The sequence below is a fragment of the Narcine bancroftii genome, chromosome 13, assembly GCF_036971445.1.
Source record: "Narcine bancroftii isolate sNarBan1 chromosome 13, sNarBan1.hap1, whole genome shotgun sequence".
Taxonomy (NCBI): Eukaryota; Metazoa; Chordata; class Chondrichthyes; order Torpediniformes; family Narcinidae; genus Narcine; species Narcine bancroftii.
The window spans coordinates 35920220-35939367 of NC_091481.1; the positions used below are offsets into that span (position 1 = coordinate 35920220).

Here is a 19148-nt window from a genome sequence, read left to right on the forward strand (position 1 = left end):
GTGGGATAACTGCCACCTCTCAACCAAGTTGAAGATCTGAGTCTACGAGGACTGCGTGTTGAGTACTCTTCTCTACAGCTGTGAATCCTGTGTCACATACAGAAAGCAAGAACACCGCCTTAACACATTCCATTTCTGCTGCCTCAGATCCATCCTAGGCTACTCATGGTACGACAGAGTCACAAACGTTCAAGTCCTGGAGAAGACTGGAAGTACGGACCTCTACTCAATCATCTGCGCTCACTGCCTAAGGTGGGCTGGCCACATTGTCCGTATGGAGGATAGCCGATTGCCCAAAGATGTCGTCTACGGTGGGTTACCAGATGCTCCCCGCCCTGTTGGCTGCCCAGGTCTTCACTGCAAAGATGTAATCAAGCGCGATCTCCAGTCATTTCATGTCAACCATACTGACTGGGACGACTTCGCAAAAAATCGCACTGCATGGCGTTCTGCCATGTGCCAACAACTACAAAAAGTTCTGTGAGGGCAGAAGAACTACAAGACACCGTGTTCATCTTTGCTCGCGAAGGGATGGGCCACGATGATGAAGATGAACATGTAACATTTGCAGTCCTATATGAAATCAGATTTATTTCTAACCTCTAAGTGATATCCTTATAAACTTTTACATTCCTTCCTGTTCATCATTCCATGGTAACCAATCATAATGTTCACCTGTCGCGCACATTTTACCAAATTGTAAGCAAATTTGAATAGTACCTTAACTATAATGATTATCAGCCAGGTGGTCCCGTAGTGTAGTATATGCTGGTCAGTGGGACTAGGAGGGTGGGGATTTGCTACGGCATGGACTAGTAGGGCCGAACTGGCCTGTTCTGTGCTGTAAGTGGTTATATGGGGTTATAAAAGTTTCCCAACAAGTTCAACAGTCTTTGTTGCTGGAATTGTATATTTAATTTTGTTGTTTGTCATTTAATCTTGTGTACAATTTATAATTAAGAGATATCCTTCTTGTATACAAAAATCAACAGCAGTCTGGAAGGATTGCTCTTCGAACACATCAATATCCTTTCTCCGCCTGCCTGATTTCTGGTTTCCAATTAACACATGCAAATGGCTAGTTTCACTCTCATCTTAAATTATTGAAGTTAACAATTCTGACCAAAACTTCTGATCAAAAGCAACGCCATCCAGGGACTGGATGTTTACTGCATCCTTTTACAATCTACATTGTGTCTGACAAGTGGTAACTCAATCAGCTGCATTTGGGTGGGACGCCAATTTATGAATGGGCTCACTTAGGCTATTTCAGATAGGCCAAAAGTCAGGATGTAAAGGTGGAGAAAAGCCACCAAAACGCATAATCACCTACCTCTCTGAATGTGCGGAGGGGTCTCTGAGCCGCATAATCCAACCTTTCTCCGAGAGGGATAATCTTCACAGCCTGTCCTTCCTCCGATCGATCTGAATGGGCAGCTGCGTTAGGCAGCTGTTTGGGGGCGGGGCCATGATGTCGCAGTGACGTACTCAGCCTGAGACCCAGACGTGCAAATTTTAAAACCCCGACTGTCTGCACGGCAGTGAAGCATTCCAGGTGTGTTCAGATTTAGGAAGAGGGATAATGGCTGGTCATTAGACAGATGGAGAAATCAGACTGCTTCTTGTTCTCTTGTTTGAGGAAGGCCAGGAAAAGGAACTGACAGGGACAGTGAGGGATGGTCCTACCTTTCAACGACTGGCCAGTGCACATTCACCACATGGTCACAGGCGGAGTAAAGGCCAGGTAGTCACAAAGCTGTAGAGCCTGAGGAAGAAGTTTCACTCTGTGCTGGGTCATAACAGGAAGTGGCAGCGGACGTTTAGACTAGCCGTATTTTGATCAATGCTACAGCATCTAGGGAACAAGCTGCAGAGCCACACCACTGAATGTGGTCAGTGCATTGGAGAGCCCTGATTCCCCAGTGCTCATCCTTAGTCATCTCATACAGCAACCAGCAGCGTTGATGGTGGAGATCCACTGGCCGAGGAGGGGCGGTCACTTCTGATGTATCTGCAGGTGCTGATATGGACGTCTTTGAACGTGACGAGGTGGTGGATGAAATCAATGGTACTGGAAGGGCCAAGGCAAGAAGGACACCTGATAAGACAGGTATAGTATCATCAATAAATGTTTCATGTGTGAAAAAGCATGTATTTCACTATCGGTCCCCTATGATCTACAGTTACCCTGTCTGAGACGCAACCATCAGAGGTTAACGAAGGCACAGGTTCTCTCAAAGGAGCTGGAGGCCATGATGCCATCGCTGGACAAGGAGGACAGAGAGGGTGATCGCCTGCTTGTGTATTGAGACGCAGCTGGAGCAGGAGAGAACTATATTTGCCATTCGAATGGAGGAAGAGAATACAGCACGCCGGCCTGAAGTTGACAGGCAGGCGCAGGTGGTGAATGCCTCGTCATCTGGTCTGTGGCAACTCAGTGCTCAGTCCTCCATGTTCCCACAACATGGTCACTCGATTTAACAATCACTTCCCTCCACAGCAGCCAACGTGCCGTTTCAATCCAAACCGGTGTGTTCTGATCATGGCCACATGGAGACGAGTGAGGTGGCTGGGTCATTTCCCTCTTCCACCTCCTTCCTCCCCATGCTGGATTGATGTGTTGTTCTGAAATGACTACGGAAAGGCGTTATGTTTATGCTGCTCAGGCATTTGACACATTGTATTTAATGTTGCATAACGATGAATTAAACCCTGGTGTGAGCAATGCGCTGTCCACTTTTCAATGGAATAACACTCTTGAGTGTGATAACATGGTGGTGGGTCGCAGTGATAGCTTTTTGCACTATATATATATTGTAGTCACTTTTGATGGGTTTAAGCTATGACCCTGTCAGTTGTAACAATGCATGCGAAATGCACAGGGGATTGAAGAAGGCAGCCATGTGTTCCCTTGTCCTGTCATGTGTGGCCCTTAGCATATTTATGTAACTTGAATATTTAAAAAACCATACATGTGCAATGGAAAACAATTTTTATTAAACTTCCAAAATGTCATATCAGCTCCTGTGCTTCATTTCTCTCTCTCATCAGGAGCTTACAAGAACAAATAGCACACCATGCAGCGGGCTCATGGCACCGCTTTTGGGAATGAGTGGGAATGGTGGGTGGAAGGGACAACTCCCATTGATACCAATAACACCTGAGACCTCCCTCCCATCTATGTCCATCTATGATGGACATAGATGCCTAACGGTTGGCCTGGTGTCCATGTGCCTGCTGATCATTATAAACCTCACTGTTTGGTGCCGGGACATCTGTCGCAACAGACGTCCACTCTGGCTGCAAATGATCCTTGTTGAGCTCACCTATATTGTGCAGTAAACAGCAAGCAAACACAACATTCGGAACAAAATGCAGTACAAATATTAAGGTGCATGGAGTGGCACTGCCATCGGCTTTCAGACGGCCAAAGGCACGTTCCACCACTATCCTTGTGGAACTCAGGGCTTTGTTAAATATTCCTTGTCCTGGATCCAGTGCGCGGTGCTGCGTGAACCCCTTCTTCATCCACGTTCTGAAGGGGTATGCCTTGTCGCTCACAAGGTGGGCTGGGACCTCCACTCCATTCACCTCTGTGGATACCTGTGGTCACAACAATGCAGATAAGATGTCCGTTCACCAATCAGGTGCTACACTGCTCTCCACGCTGCAGGCCTATGCATTGTGGGACCTGCCCATGTTACCTCACACCCCAGTCACCAGCCGTGCACTGAAAACACAACAGCCACCTGGCCAAGGGAAATGGAACCTTGATTAATGGTGGTGCAAAGGGGTTTGAAGGGAGCACACCCAAGTCACGTGGGAAGAGGTATCCTCCCTCGTCCTCTACCTTTCTGCCACGAGAGACTTGACAAGCACTCACGTATCGTGCGTGCGGCCGGGCCACCCCACGAACACATTTGAAGGTGTACAGAAATTAGAGTCAAATTATCTACGTGAAGTGGGAAACATCAAAGGCATAAACTCACCAGAACTTGTGATCAACAACTGCTTGCAGAACAACAGAGTGCTACCCTTTGCGATTGTTGTAGGTCGCAGCATCCACAAGGGGGGCAATAATGGGAATGTGTGACCCATCAATGGCACCAGCACACATTGGGTAGCTCCTTTCTGTGAAGCCATCATTTGTCTGCTGGAGACCCGTTCCACTTGGCAGGGAGATGAAATGATTACCGAGGACCTTCTTCAAAGCACCAGTCACCTGCCGCACCACCATGCACACAGTGCTGACACCTATGCCAAAGATACACACAAGGACTGGCATACCACCACAAGGCAACAGCCAATCGGAGTCCAGGCTCGAATGGCCGCTGCCAGTTTTTTGTCTGAAGCCTTAGGTGAGGTTCTATGAGTTACAGCAAGAAGTGAAAGGTAGCATGCAACAAACGAAAATGCCTCCTCTCTTCATCATCAAATTTGGTGAGGACATTACTCCAAAACTCATCCCCCCTGGGTCCTGTCCAACTTCCGCAGAGTCCAATTTGTTATTAGAGTTATTCAGCTAACAAGCAGCATTCGCCTTCGTCTGCAGTGCCTAAACTCTGCTGGCCTTTCCAGCTCAAACTGCCTCCTGCTTCTCCATAACCTCTGAAGGAATAGTTTTCTAATCTCCATGACATGATTCTCAGACCTCACAGACATCAGAGTTTTAATGGCATTAATTTACTGGCCTTACCTAGGGTGTGCTGGATCTCAATCTGAGCACCAACACAGGCTGAGAACATCATAAGCGTTTGCCTGGCCTGCTCCGGGGCCGCCTTGATCCAGTATATAGGGCTCTTCTTCTTCAGCGTGCTTTAATGTTGTCACGTCGGCGGGTGGTGCAATGGCAGCAGTCGGCTCACCTCCACGGGGATCCAAAGGGTGCTGTGAGCCACCTCTCCTTTGAATGGAGCAGCCTTTATGGGCTACATTCTGAATGGTGAGTTCCAAATTTTCTATCCTCTCCAAAGCCGGTCTCCAGGCGGAGGCCCGAACTGAAATGCCCTGTTAGGCTTCTTCAGGTGTATTCTCCGCCAAGAATGTGCCTGCAGAAGCAGAAGTGGCCCTTTGAATTGCCACTCAGCTGGCAGTGCTAAAAGCGCAGTGCTGGCCACCTGAAGGGACAGTTGCACTGGGTGCGCCTCTGACCTCACTCCGGCTCCTGCCCCTTCGGGCTGTCAGGTTTGGGATGGCTGGCTGTCAGAGCTGGGGCAGCCGGCGCAGGCACGTTCCGCGCGGGACTTCCCCACACTGATACTGCCACCCAGCTCTCCCAACAGCCCAACACGAACCCCGACACCCGCCCCCCCACAGCCTGACACGAGCCCCCATACCCGCCCCCCAACATGAGCCCCCACACGCCCCCCCAACACGAGCCCCCCACCCGCTCCCCCAACAGCCTGACACGAGCCCCCACACTCACCCCCCCACAGCTCGACCTGAGCCCCAACACCCGCCCCCCAACAGCCCGACACAAACCCCCACATCCACCCCCCCAACACGAGACCCACACCCGCCCCCCCAACACGAACCCCCACATCCACCCCCCCAACAGCCCGACACGAGCCCCACACCAGCCCCCCAACAGCCTGACACAAGCCCCCACATCCGCTCCCCAACACGAGCCCCACACCAGCCCCCCCGCCCACAGCCCAACACGTGCCCCCACACCCGACCCCCACCAGCCCGATACGAGCCCTCACATCTGCCCCTCCCACAGCCTAACACGAGCCCCCACATCGCAGGGCAGCCAACGTGGACAGCCAGCATGGAGACACTGTGCAGTACGTCCCCACACCGACACCCCGCGCAGGCCGCCCCACAGCATGGGGACCCACATCGGCCCACCAGGAGAGCTGGGCAGTGGCATGGGGACATCCCGCACTGGAGGTCCGCACACCTACAGGCCGCAGTGTGGGTACCCACGTTGGGCCATTGGGAGACCGGGGTTGCGGTATCAGTATGGGAACATCCTGCAGGACCACCCTGCGCTGACAGCCCATGCCAGATGCCTCTGCCCTGCCATCCCACGCAGTGGGGGCAGGGGCAGCTGGGAGGAGAGCTGTCAGACGCTCGCCAGCTGACTGTCATCCCCTTAGCAGCCGCTTTCAGGCGGCTGCATTCATGTGCAGGGGGTGACCTCCCTGCTTTCCTCGCATGCTCCTCCTGCGCTTTCAAATGGCCTCCCAGACAGCCACATATTGGCATAATATGCAGCTTTACAATGGGGGATTTTGGCCACCTGAAAGTGCCTATTGATTCGATCAGTAGTCAGTTAGGAGGATCAGGCAAGAATCAGGTTATCTGGAGCCTGGGGGTTCTGTAGAAGAGGTGAGAATTGATTCCTGTCTGGGAGGTTTGTTATTTTTTATACTTATATCCTGTTCTGTGGGAGCTTCTTGACTGAGAAATATTTATTTTTGTAGCTATCTTAAAAACAGCTCAGTAGCTGGGGGCATAAGAATTTTTTTTAAATCCAGTGCCAAAGCTTTGTGCAAAGGGATAGCTGGAGCAGTCAGGCATTTCACACCAATTTTATGTAAGTCCTGTATCTCCCTTTTTGATGTGGTTCAGCATTTAGTGATGTTGTCAGAACTATGCGTACAGCAACCTTGACCTATAATTTTACAGGTCTCCCCATGACCAGCCAGAATAAAATCAGGGTGCATTGTCATGGTACAGATGGCAACCATCTCCACTGACAGCTGAGAATCCATCTTCCCAGCTACTTGGGAGTCCCTTAGCCATTTCATTAGCCAATAACCGCCCAACACTGAGTTGCCGAATCAGCTCTTAGGATGTCTTCTCATACTGCCCCAGGGGAATAGAATCATAAAGACCTGCTCCATCCTCCAGATACCTCTCTTTGTCCTTAATGTTCTGCTCACACATTCCTGCTGTCTGGGTTTGATGGGAGTAGTGGAAATATTGCAGGATCCCCAATTCCTTATTCAATTCTTTATTTATCTCAGTTAAAAAGTGAGGACCAGTACCTCAGGTAGTCCATAGCAAGGAATTAATTCTCTTGATAAATTTTAAACTAATTGTCAAAAAAGTATTATTTTAACAATTAAAGCAGCAATATTTACAGCAATGTACTCCCAATAATTCAGTAAACAGATTATAAACATGAAAAAATGGCCTCTTGGCAAGAGGAACATTTCTTCTGGCATGGTGTCCCTTTATCGATATTATTTTATTGGTATGCAGCAATTCTTGATTTTTTTCTCTTGTCAGCTTCACTAAAATTTTGGATGCCACCATGTCTGTAATGAGGTATTTACAGTAATGTTTATCATTCCCTCCTTGCCAATGTGGTGTAATTGTTCACATAAGCAAGTAACAAAGATATCAGGTACTGTACACGTTTGCCCGGGCGGCATAATTTACAATGGGGGATTTTGGATGTCAGGATGTAGGGGCATGATCCTTCTATTCCCATGGTTGGGTCTCAGTGGCAGAGACGTCCCTCTGCTGTAAGAAACCAGCTTTTAATTTTCTCACTGTCCCAGTTGTCCAGAAACTTGCTGTCTACCTGCTCACTTGGGTATCTTGTCTGTCAGTGAGTTGCTGCAGTTCAATGGGATGGAAATATTCAGGCATTCTCCGTTAATTTTCAATTTAACCAATTGTTGATTGAATTTCAGTTTGCGGGAACACTAGGTTAATTTATGATTGAGATTAAAGAGTCCTCAGCTTAAAGAAAATTGGAGTGTTTTAACCAAAAAACAAGGGTGGTTTGAAAGTGAATATTCTGAGTTAAAAAGGTAGCAGTAAAAATGTACACTGCAGTGAGCATTTTGAAGCGCTGTTTTCTCAACAAATGTTCTGTCATGTATGACTCAATCTGAACCACTTCTTAATGTCCTTATTTGGGGTATTTTTTGGGGAATAAGGTATTTCCTCCAAGGCTTCTAAACCATCAAATACTACAGCATGCAGTTAGATCTGAAATAAAAAAAAGAATCAAGTTGTCCTCAATGGTAGCCAGTCGGAAGATGGGGTGTTGTTCCAATTTGCAGGTGACCTTTTTTCAGCTTCTGAAACTCAATGAAAATGAGAGAATTTAAGTCACAAAGTTGTTATTTACTCCATGCTGGTATTTATAGTCCATTAGAGCAGTCTCCAATCTCACATTACACATCCTTCTATAGTTCTTTATTGCTCCTAAGTTCACCTCCCCTTAAAATCAGTCATGGAATAGCACTGCACAGGAACAGTCTAACTCCACCTGTCTGTGCCAGACCCAATGTGCAAATCAAACAAAAGTTGTTGTTTAAACACCCCTCCATCCTCTCCATATGCCTTTGGCTACCTAGAATCCTTTTAAATATTGTAATTGTATCTGTTTTTACTGTGAGCCTGGCAACTCATCACAACTTCTTCGTATTTTAAAACTCTTTATCCAGAAAATGGTTTTATTGAATTTCTTACTCAATTTATTCACGATCATTTATTTCTTACGTCTACTTTAAATTATCTTCAATTTTACTTGTTTTCTATACACCATTCTGACCTTATTTATTGACCATGGACAAATACCTCCTTAGTTAATCTCCTGAGATAAAAGCCCCAACCAGCCTGATTGAACTTTAAGCAATAAGTTTGAAGACCGTTAAGTAATTAGCCAGAGTCGTTTGCACCTATTCAAGAAGAAAGAGTCCATTTAAAAAAGAGTTCTAAAAAGTGGTTAATCTTCTAAAAGCAATTAAATAACGTATTTAAATACATAAAAAACAATCAATAATGGTGCTTCCCTGCTAACATGAAGTAATGTGGGAAAAATGTGCACTGTTAAATGCCTAAATTTTATCCATGTATTTTAAGAACTTGTAGCGGCGGCTAGACTGGTCCTGCAATAACACACCAGACGGGTTGAGCTCAGTGAGCAGACTAGTTTATTGCAGGCTGCTGGGCTGCACTTATACTCCCAGCCCGGACCTGGCTGAGAACCGCGCTGGTGGGCGCTGACGTCATCTGGGTGTCACGTGGTCCCCAAGTGCGGGTTTCTGAGCCCTGAACTGGAAGGAAGGGAAACCCCCGACGACGCCATTTTGGCCGGCTGCCCCGCCACGTGGCTTACAAGCAGGGCCGGTTCGCCTGCCTTGCGGTGAGCCGCCACAAACTGCTAATTACAAGCCTGCATTTGTTTCATGTTTCATCTTCAGAGTGTCAGTGGAAAACTTAACATGGATTCATTGCAACAGCATTTAAAATAGTGCTAATAATGTACATACAAATTAGCAGAAGAACAAAGGAGAAAGTAAACTTGGGGTACAACAAAAGTGGGTCTCTCTCTCAAAGGTGGGGCTCTGGGTTTGTGTATAAGTGGACTGAACTTTATATATTTTAACCCTGATACAATTTGCTCCTGTTCATTTTTATAAATCATTCGTGTCTGTATTTTCTCACGCTATAAATCGTGCACTTTTTTTCTCTCAAGCTCGTTAATATATTAATTGTAACTACCAGGTTTTTAATCTGAAATGATAATTTGTGGTCTTTAAATATCCCATTTAATTAATGTCTTCTTTTTTTTTTAAATTTTTTATTTTTCACACCATAAATCACAATAGCCATGATATACGCTTTTTCTTTTCCACACATTTACAATGACTTTTTCTCCCTCCCCCCTCCCTCCTCCCAAGCCACCCCCCCACCCCCCCCCCTCTCATCCATTTTAGGTATACAATCTAGGTTGCATTAATTCAGTTAGACAATGTTGTCATTCAACAAAAATACACCAGAAATTCTACTGAGTCCATTCTTTTCTTTTCTTCTCCTTCCATCAACTTAGGTAATGTTTGTTCCCGGTAGGTTTTCGCTATTGTATTTAATGTAAGGCTCCCATACTTGTTCGAATATTTCAATATTATTTCTTAAACTATATGTTATTTTTTCTAATGGAATACATTTATTCATTTCTATATACCATTGTTGTATTTTCAAATTATCTTCCATTTTCCAGGTTGACATAATACATTTTTTTGCTACGGCTAGGGCTATCTTGACAAATCTTTTTTGTGCATCTTCCAAGTCAATTCCAAATTCTTTATTTTTTATGTTACTTAGGAGAAAGATCTCTGGATTCTTTGGTATATTGTTTTCTGTTATTTTATTTAATATCTGATTGAGATCATCCCAAAATTTTTCTACTCTCTCACATGTCCAGATTGCATGAATTGTTGTTCCCCTTTCTTTTTTACATCGAAAACATCTATCAGATACTGTTGGGTCCCATTTATTTAACTTTTGCGGTGTAATGTATAGTCTGTGTAACCAATTATATTGTATCATACGCAGCCTCGTATTTATTGTATTTCTCATCGTTCCAGAGCATAACTTCTCCCATGTTTCCTTTTTTATCTTTATATTTAAATCTTGTTCCCATTTTTGTTTAGTTTTACCATTTGTTTCCTCATTCTCCTTTTCTTGCAGTTTAATATACATATTTTTTATAAATCTATTGATTAACATTGTATCTGTAATCACATATTCAAGGTTACTTCCCTCTGGTAAACTCAAGTTGCTTCCTAATTTATCTTTCAAGTAGGATCTCAGTTGGTAATATGCCAGCGCTGTATCTCCAGTTATATTGTACTTATCTCTCATTTGTTCAAAGGATAAGAATCTACTTCCTGAAAAACAATTTTCTATTCTTTTAATCCCTTTTTTTTCCCATTTTCTAAAGGCAAGGTTGTCTATTGTAAAAGGGAGTAGCTTATTTTGCGTCAATATTAGTTTTGGTATTTGGTAATTTATTTTATTTCTTTCTACATGAATCTTCTTCCATATATTGAGGAGATGGTGTAATACTGGAGAAGTTCTATGTTGTACCAATTTTCCGTCCCATTTATATAATATGTGTTCAGGTATCTTTTCCCCTATTTTATCTAATTCTAGTCTCGTCCAGTCTGGTTTTTCCCTTGTTTGATAAAAATCTGATAGGTACCTTAATTGTGCGGCTCTATAATAATTTTTGAAGTTTGGCAATTGTAAGCCTCCTTGTTTATACCATTCTGTTAATTTATCTAGTGCTATCCTCGGTTTCCCCCCTCTCCATAAAAATCTCCTTATTATTTTCTTTAACTCTTTGAAGAATTTTTCTGTCAGTTGTATTGGCAATGCCTGAAATAAGTATAGTATCCTTGGAAAAATGTTCATTTTAATACAGTTTATCCTTCCTATCAGTGTTAGTGGTAGCTCTTTCCAATGCTCTAAATCGTCCTGTAATTTTTTCATTAGTGGATTGTAATTGAGTTTATATAATTGGCCTAGATTTTTGTTTATTTGCACACCTAGGTATCTTATTGCCTGCGTTTGCCATCTGAATGGGGATTCCTCCTTAAATTTTGAGAAATCCGCGTTATTCATAGGCATTGCTTCACTTTTATTTACGTTTATCTTGTATCCCGACACTTCTCCATATTCCTTCAATTTCTTATATAGTTCTTTTATTGATAGTTCTGGTTCTGTTAAGTACACTATCACATCATCCGCAAACAGACTGATTTTATATTCCCTGTCTTTTATTTTTATTCCTTTTATATTATTATCTCTTCTTATCGATTCTGCTAGTGGTTCTATAGCTAGCGCAAACAATAATGGTGATAGTGGGCATCCCTGCCGCGTTGACCTGCTTAAGTTAAATTGCTTTGATACATGTCCATTTACTGTCACTTTCGCTAACGGTCCCTTATATAATGCTTTAATCCAATTAATATACTTCTCCGGTAAACTGAATTTTTGCAATACTTTGAACAAGTAATTCCATTCTACTCTGTCGAAGGCCTTCTCTGCGTCTAAAGCAACTGCTACTGCCGGTGCTTTATTTCCTTCTACTGCATGAATTAAGTTAATAAATTTACAAATATTGTCTGTTGTGCGTCTTTTTTTGATAAATCCAGTTTGGTCTAAATTTACCATTTTCGGTACCTGTTCTGCTAATCTGTTCGCTAATAGTTTAGCTATTATCTTATAATCTGTGTTTAGCAGAGATATTGGTCTATATGACGCTGGTGAGAGTGGATCTTTCCCTTGTTTTAGTATCACTGTAATTATTGCTGTTTTACATGAATCTGGTAAGTTTTGTGTCTCATCAATCTGGTTGATTACATCCAGGAGGGGCGGTATTATTAGGTCTTTAAATGTTTTGTAGAATTCTATTGGGAGTCCATCCTCTCCTGGTGTCTTATTATTTGGTAAATTTTTTATTATCTCTTGTATTTCTACTGTTCCAAATGGTTCTGTTAATTTATTTTGTTCCTCTATTTGTAGTTTTGGTAGTTCAATTTTAGTCAAAAATTCATCTATTTTCCCTTCTTTCCCTTCGTTTTCGGTTCGGTATAATTGTTCATAGAATTCTCTGAAGTTTTCCTTAATTTCTTTTGGATTATATGTAATTTGTTTGTCTTTTTTCCTTGTTGCCAATACCATTTTCTTAGTTTGCTCTGTCTTAAGCTGCCATGCTAAGATTTTGTGTGTTTTTTCACCTAGTTCATAATATTTCTGTTTTGTCTTCATTATATTCTTCTCCACCTTATATGTTTGTAATGTTTCATATTTTATTTTTTTATCCGCCAATTCTCTTCTTTTGGTTGTATCTTCCTTTATTGCTAATTTTTTTTCTATGTTTATTATTTCCCTTTCCAACTGCTCTGTTTCCTGGTTATAGTCCTTCTTCATCTTGGTTGCATAACTTATTATTTGCCCTCTAATGAATGCTTTCATTGCGTCCCATAGTATAAACTTATCTTCCACTGATTCCGTATTTACTTCAAAGTACATTTTTAATTGTTTTTCAATAAATTCTCTAAAATCCTGTCTTTTAAGTAGCATGGGGTTTAATCTCCATCTATACATTCTTGGAGGGATGTCCTCTAGCTCTATTGCCAATAACAGGGGTGAGTGGTCCGATAATAGTCTAGCTTTATATTCCGTTTTCCTAACTCTCCCTTGAATGTGGGCTGATAACAGGAATAGGTCTATCCTTGAGTATGTTTTATGTCTAGTCGAGTAGTATGAGTATTCCTTTTCTTTTGGGTTTTGTTTCCTCCATATGTCCACAAGTTTCATTTCTTGCATTGATTTAATTATAAATTTGGTTACTTTGTTCTTCCTGTTAATTTTTTTCCCCGTTTTATCCATATTTGGATCCAAATTCAGATTGAAATCCCCTCCTATTAGTATGTTCCCTTGCGTATTAGCTACCTTCAAAAAGATATCTTGCATAAACTTTTGATCTTCTTCGTTAGGTGAATATATATTAAGTAGATTCCAAAGCTCTGAATATATCTGACATTTTATCATAACATATCTCCCTGCTGGATCTATTATTTCCTCTTCTATTTTAAATGGCACATTTTTGCTAATTAATATAGCCACTCCTCTTGCTTTTGAATTATACGATGCTGCTGTTACATGTCCTACCCAATCTCTCTTTAATTTCTTGTGCTCCAATTCAGTTAAGTGTGTTTCTTGGACAAATGCTATATCTATTTTTTCCTTTTTCAGTAAATTTAGTAGTTTCTTCCTTTTAATTTGGTTATGTATTCCATTAATATTTAGAGTCATATAGTTCAGCGTAGCCATTTTATATTTTGTTTATCTTCTCTTTCCGTTTTTCCATCATTACCTTTCCTCCTTTTCCATTTCTGTTTTCTTATTTTCAACTCTTTACCAGACAACATTCCTACAACATCCAACATTTTCCTTATTCTCCTATTTCTATCTTCTTTATCCCCAGTCTCCCCTTCCCCTCCTGAGTTGCCCTTTATCCCTTGTCGGACAACCACATCTCCCCTCTCCATTTGGATTTGCGAATCCACTCGCAAGCGTCAACTGATTTTGCAGTGACCGCTCTTTTCCCCCACCCAGCCCCCCCCAGAAAAGATTTCGCTTTTTATATGTCACAAAGGTCACTCTTTTAATTCCCTCCTTATTCTCTCTATTCCATTACCTTCTCTTATTAATTCTTGTCTATACTCTCTATGTTTTCCTCTAATTACAGATACTTTCACATATGCCCATTGTCTCTATTCACTCTTATACCTCTTTACCCGCATACATATCAATCGTGGTCATTTTTACCCTCCTTACCCTTCTTCATCCCTCAGTCTATTTTTGTCTTTACCCCCATACATATCAATCGTGATAATTTTTGCTCTCATTACCCGTCTTCATCCCTCAGTCTATTTTTGTAATTGTTCTGCAAATTTTCGTGCTTCTTCTGGATCCGAGAATAGTCTGTTTTGTTGTCCTGGAATAAATATTTTCAATACCGCAGGATGCTTCAGTGTAAATTTATATCCTTTCTTCCATAAAATCACTTTTGCTGTATTGAACTCTTTTCTCTTCTTTAGGAGTTCAAAGCTTATATCTGGATAAATGAAGATTTTTTGCCCTTTATACTCCAGTGGTTTGTTGCCCTCTCTTACTTTTTCCATTGTCTTCTCCAGTACCTTTTCTCTTGTAGTATATCTTAGGAATTTTACTACAATAGATCTTGGTTTTTGTTGTGGTTGTGGTTTAGGGGCCAATGCTCTATGTGCCCTTTCTATTTCCATTTCTTGCTGTAGTTCTGGACATCCTAGGGCCTTAAGGATCCATTCTTTTATAAACTCCCTCATATTCTTGCCTTCTTCATCTTCCTTAAGGCCCACTATCTTTATGTTATTTCTTCTGTTATAATTTTCCATTATATCTATTTTTTGGGCTAGTAATTCTTGTGTCTCTTTAGTTTTTTTATTAGATTCCTCCAATTTCTTTTTTAAGTCTTCTACCTCCATTTCTGCTGCTACTGCCCGCTCTTCCATCTTGTCCATTTTTTTCCCCATTTCTGTTAAGGTCATATCCATTTTATTTATTTTCTCTTCTGTGTTGTTTATTCTTCTTCTTAAATCATTGAATTCCTGTGTTTGCCATTCTTTAAATGACTCCATGTATCCTCTAACAAGAGCAAGTATATCCTTTACCTTGCCTTTCCCTTTATCTATTTCACTGTACTCTTCCTCTTCTTCTTCCTCTGGGTTGACCATCTGTTGTTTCTTTGCTGCCCTTTCCTCCTCTTCTTTCTTGTTTCCATTGTCTTCTGTGGTCTCTTCTTGCTGCAGGTGTCCTGCAGCTGTCGTTGCCGGCTGTGGAGATCGACTCCCCAGCTGGTCCCCCCTCCCGTCGGTGTGTTTTTTTGCATGCGCGGTTGCGCACTTTTACTCGGCTCTGTGAGCCATTGTTGTAGTTCTTTTTCTACCGACCTGAGGTAGTGGGGCCCTCTCTCCACAGCGGGCCTCTTCGGACAGGTAAGGCCTTCACCTTTTTCCTCCGTTGTCTTCTCTTCCTCTCTTCTTTCCGTTGATTTTGATTTTTCTCCTTTTGTCTCCATCTTCTTTCCACCTTTATACTCACTTTTCTTTAACTTGTATTTCTGTGCCTTTGTATTTTCTCTTGTTTTTCCCGACTTTTCTGGAGAGGGCTGGAGTTCACCGTCCGGCCACTACTCCATCACGTGACTCCCCCCCATTTAATTAATGTCTTCCATGGGGCTTCTGTTTAGACACTTGGAAGCCTCCACTTAGCACCTTCTAGCTGGAGAAAAGTTCAATTTGTGTCTTTTTGGACAAGCTTTTACTGTTTCTGCCCCATACCCTACATCATCCCCCATTTTTTCTTCTACGATTTTCTTGTTACTTTTTAATTATTAGGCGCTTTTGTTTATTTTCCTTCTCCCTCTTCTGTTGTTGTTATGCCAGTCGCACTGACTGCAGAACCTGCCCTGTCTCATGTTGTCCATTTTAAGTGCTAACTGAGATGCCTCCTCTATTAACGTTAACCCTCCTATTCTTATTCCTTCCCTCATCCCTCTTTTTGCGAGCCTCCTCCTTCCATTCTCTAATTCTATTTTTCCATTTCTTAGAGGCCTCTTTTTGCCACAGTAGTTGTTCAGCTTTGGCAATTGTACCAGCAATTCCATGTCCCTCCCTCGGGCCATGCTTCATTTCCTAATCACTTTGTTAATAAACTTCAGTCAAATCAGTCTCTCAGAGGAAATGATCAGCAAAAATCCAATATTCACATGAAGTACATACACCCCCCTCCCCTATGGAACAAACCAATGGCTGGAGTCTAGTTGCTAATTTATGCAAATATTCATGCCTTCTGGGTAACAATAGTAGAAGTAAAAGTGTATTTTCTTTGAATGTTAGGCATTTCAGAAAGTATTGAAAATGATTTCTAGTATTTACACACAAATCTTTCTTGTGGATTCTGAATAGCCGAGTGGGGGGGGGGGGGGGTCGAGGAGTCCCGCTGTGAGTTGAAGGTGTGTGGTTGTGAATGGAGAGCAGCGCGGTAGCAGAATCAAGTTAAGACCATACTTTTAAGGATCATTTCTATAGTCTTTGACTTGAGAAATCTCATCTAAAAAAGTACGGACTCCCAAACCACGAGGAGGAGCTGGAGCGTTTCCTCCTGAGCGCGAAGGGGTCTGTGAGCTTTGTTTTATACAAGGGCTCACGGGCATTGATGACCGTTCCCTTCTCCTATTGCAGGAGTTGTGGAGGGAGGAAACGCAGTCTGAGTGGTTTGGTTCATAACGCAACCAAAAATAGAATTAATTACTTCCCACATGCTAGAAGTGGGTACATTATATAACTCACTCTGAATATTGGAGCTGAGAACTGAACTGGCATTCCTCTGCCCAGTCGTTTCAACTGCATCATCAATGTGGCTACGTGATCTGGCAGGACTGAGAGCAGACTGGACACGAAGTCAGTTAAGGACATACAACTCTGCAGCACCTTCAGCAACCCTGCAGGTGGAGCACAGCTGCAGGTCACTCGGTGTTCTGATGGCTCAACCCTTCCCAGATAGTCTTCATGTCAGAGGCTCTCATGATCAGAACCACCAATGTCATGCTGGTGTTTTCTCTGACCACTGCCTCCTTCGCAACTCCAATGTCCAGAAGAACGTGGAATCTGAAAGTGAAGTTGCTAATCCCAGAGAACGTGCAGGAACTAAAGAAGCGTGTGAATTGGCACCACACAGACATCCACAAGTGCTGGAAAAACATCAACTTGGTGGAAGACACACTTTGACCTGCCCAGAACCTGTTGGTCTTTCAGCACACAGAGATATCAGTGATGGAATGCTGCAGCAGTACGTGCTGAGGGATGAACTGAGGCTGGGTACAGCCAAGGAGAGCGTGATGTTGTGACAGTCCAGAGTCCTTTCCGTAACTCGGCACTGAGGGAAAGCTTCAGAGGTGGTAATGGTGTCAATAGGAACGGATGGAAATGTATGGATACGAAACAGTTTTCATAAATAATTTATTTTGAATAAAGTCTATTTTTGGATATAAAAAAAGTACTCTGCTTGGAGAACTGTGAACCTTCTTTGACTCCCCAGTGAACTGGTGGGAAGAGACCAAGGTGACACATTCTAGGCTGCAGGAGTACACTAAGGCACTGTGGGGAAGGACCACAGTCTAGAGTCTTCCCATTACAGAGCACCAAGGGGCTGAGATTGAGGGGAAGCCCCTCATACAATGGATGGGGTGGGAAGTGGGGGGCTGGTGAGGAGAAATGACAAGGTGCCATAGTGGTGGTAACAGAGAGAACAAATGTAACAAAGTACATTGATGAGAATGTATTGATATGACTGATATTTTGGGTGTAAAAAAATCTTTTGAATGTTTGTAAATAATTTATTGTGAATAAAGTATATTTTTGGTTAAAATACTATTACATGACAAGGAAGAAATCTTGAATCTTAAATCTCTCTACTCCAAGGAGTATTGTCCAATGTTACTCAATCACTCCTTGTTTCCTGAATCAATCTGGTGAACCACCTCTGTACCACCTCTAAAGCCAGTATATCCTTCCTCATGTACGGAGACACAGTAAATGGTAGAGCACTGAGGAGTGCAGTAGAACAGAGGGATCTGGGATACAGATTACAAAATGACCTGAAAGTAGCATCATAGATGGATAGGGTTGTAAAGAGAGTGTAATGGAACAACTTAATAAAATATATGTTTAAAAAGGGGGAATAGATTAAATAGTTTAGAACGTCTTTCTTGAGGAAACATCACATTACAGAGACAGGGACAGGAATTGAACTTGAAACAAAAAAGAGAGAGAAAAATAATAGCTGCTGGAGTCAGTGAAAGACTGGCCATGTGAAAAGGCTGCTGAAGACCCCATTTCAAGATGAGTTTTGAGTTCCGAGTTCATCCTATTCAAAATCTCTGTAGGGCATAGTTGCTGTGTTTCTCCTGAAATAGGGGGAAAGAAGAACTCTTTGTGGTAACCTGGAGACACTCAGTTGCTGATATTGTATTTAAAAGTTTTAAAAATCACATCTACAAATATTAAAAGAAAAAATACATATGTGGTATATCCCTTTATCCCTCCCTGCCTCCTTCCCCAACTCTCCAACCACCCATAAACCCTTAAAATAAAAAAGAAAGAAAAAAGTGGAAAATGTCAAAAACACAAATATAACTTCAATTCAAGAAGTTGCGTTGCTGAGAAATTACCACTGGAACGAGCTGCCAATATACAGCTGGCTCCACTTCTCTGTCCCCAAAGGGGCCAGCTCCAGTCTTTATCTGGACCAATGATTGACAGTGGACAGGTGAGGCCAGCCTCCCGGGTTTTCCACCTACAGGTACAGTGTGTCCCCTGCAGTAGGCTGGTAGGAGGGTGGCCAGTGTAGTGGTTGTATCTCCACAGGACAAGGCAGATAAAGGAGTTGGCACAGACTAGGAGGGCCTGCTTCTTTGCTGTAATTTTCTATAGGTCTCAGGTTTAATGAGACCAGACTGCACTCTGGGTGCAGCCTCACCAGTACCCTGTACAGTAGCAACAGAACCCCCTGCTCTTCCATGTAATCCCTCTGCCAATGAAGGTCCGACATCCCAGAGAGACGAAGGGGAAGCCCCTGAAAGAAGAGGGGAGGGAAAGGACAAGGTGTCACAGTGGTGGTGACGGTGGGATTGGAGAATCTATAATAATGGGAGGGGATGGGATCGGAACTAAGGGCGGGAATTGGTTCTCCTTGTGTAAATGGTTGTGAATATTCGGAGATGAGAAATAATGTCTGTTGGTCGCCGATCTTCTGTCGGGGGCAGGAAGGGTTTAATTGAGCTG

The 19148-nt window shown here is 42.8% G+C and overlaps 1 protein-coding gene and 1 non-coding gene across 2 annotated transcripts in view; both read left to right on the top strand.

The window, feature by feature from the left end:
* The window catches only part of LOC138749042 (suppressor of cytokine signaling 2-like), a 53859-nt gene that overhangs the window by 14723 nt on the left and 19988 nt on the right, over positions 1–19148 (top strand). The window lies entirely within an intron of this gene.
* LOC138749100 (small nucleolar RNA U3) lies at positions 16364–16581 on the top strand. Its single transcript, XR_011348413.1, has one exon. It is a non-coding gene; the product is annotated as a small nucleolar RNA U3 (small nucleolar RNA).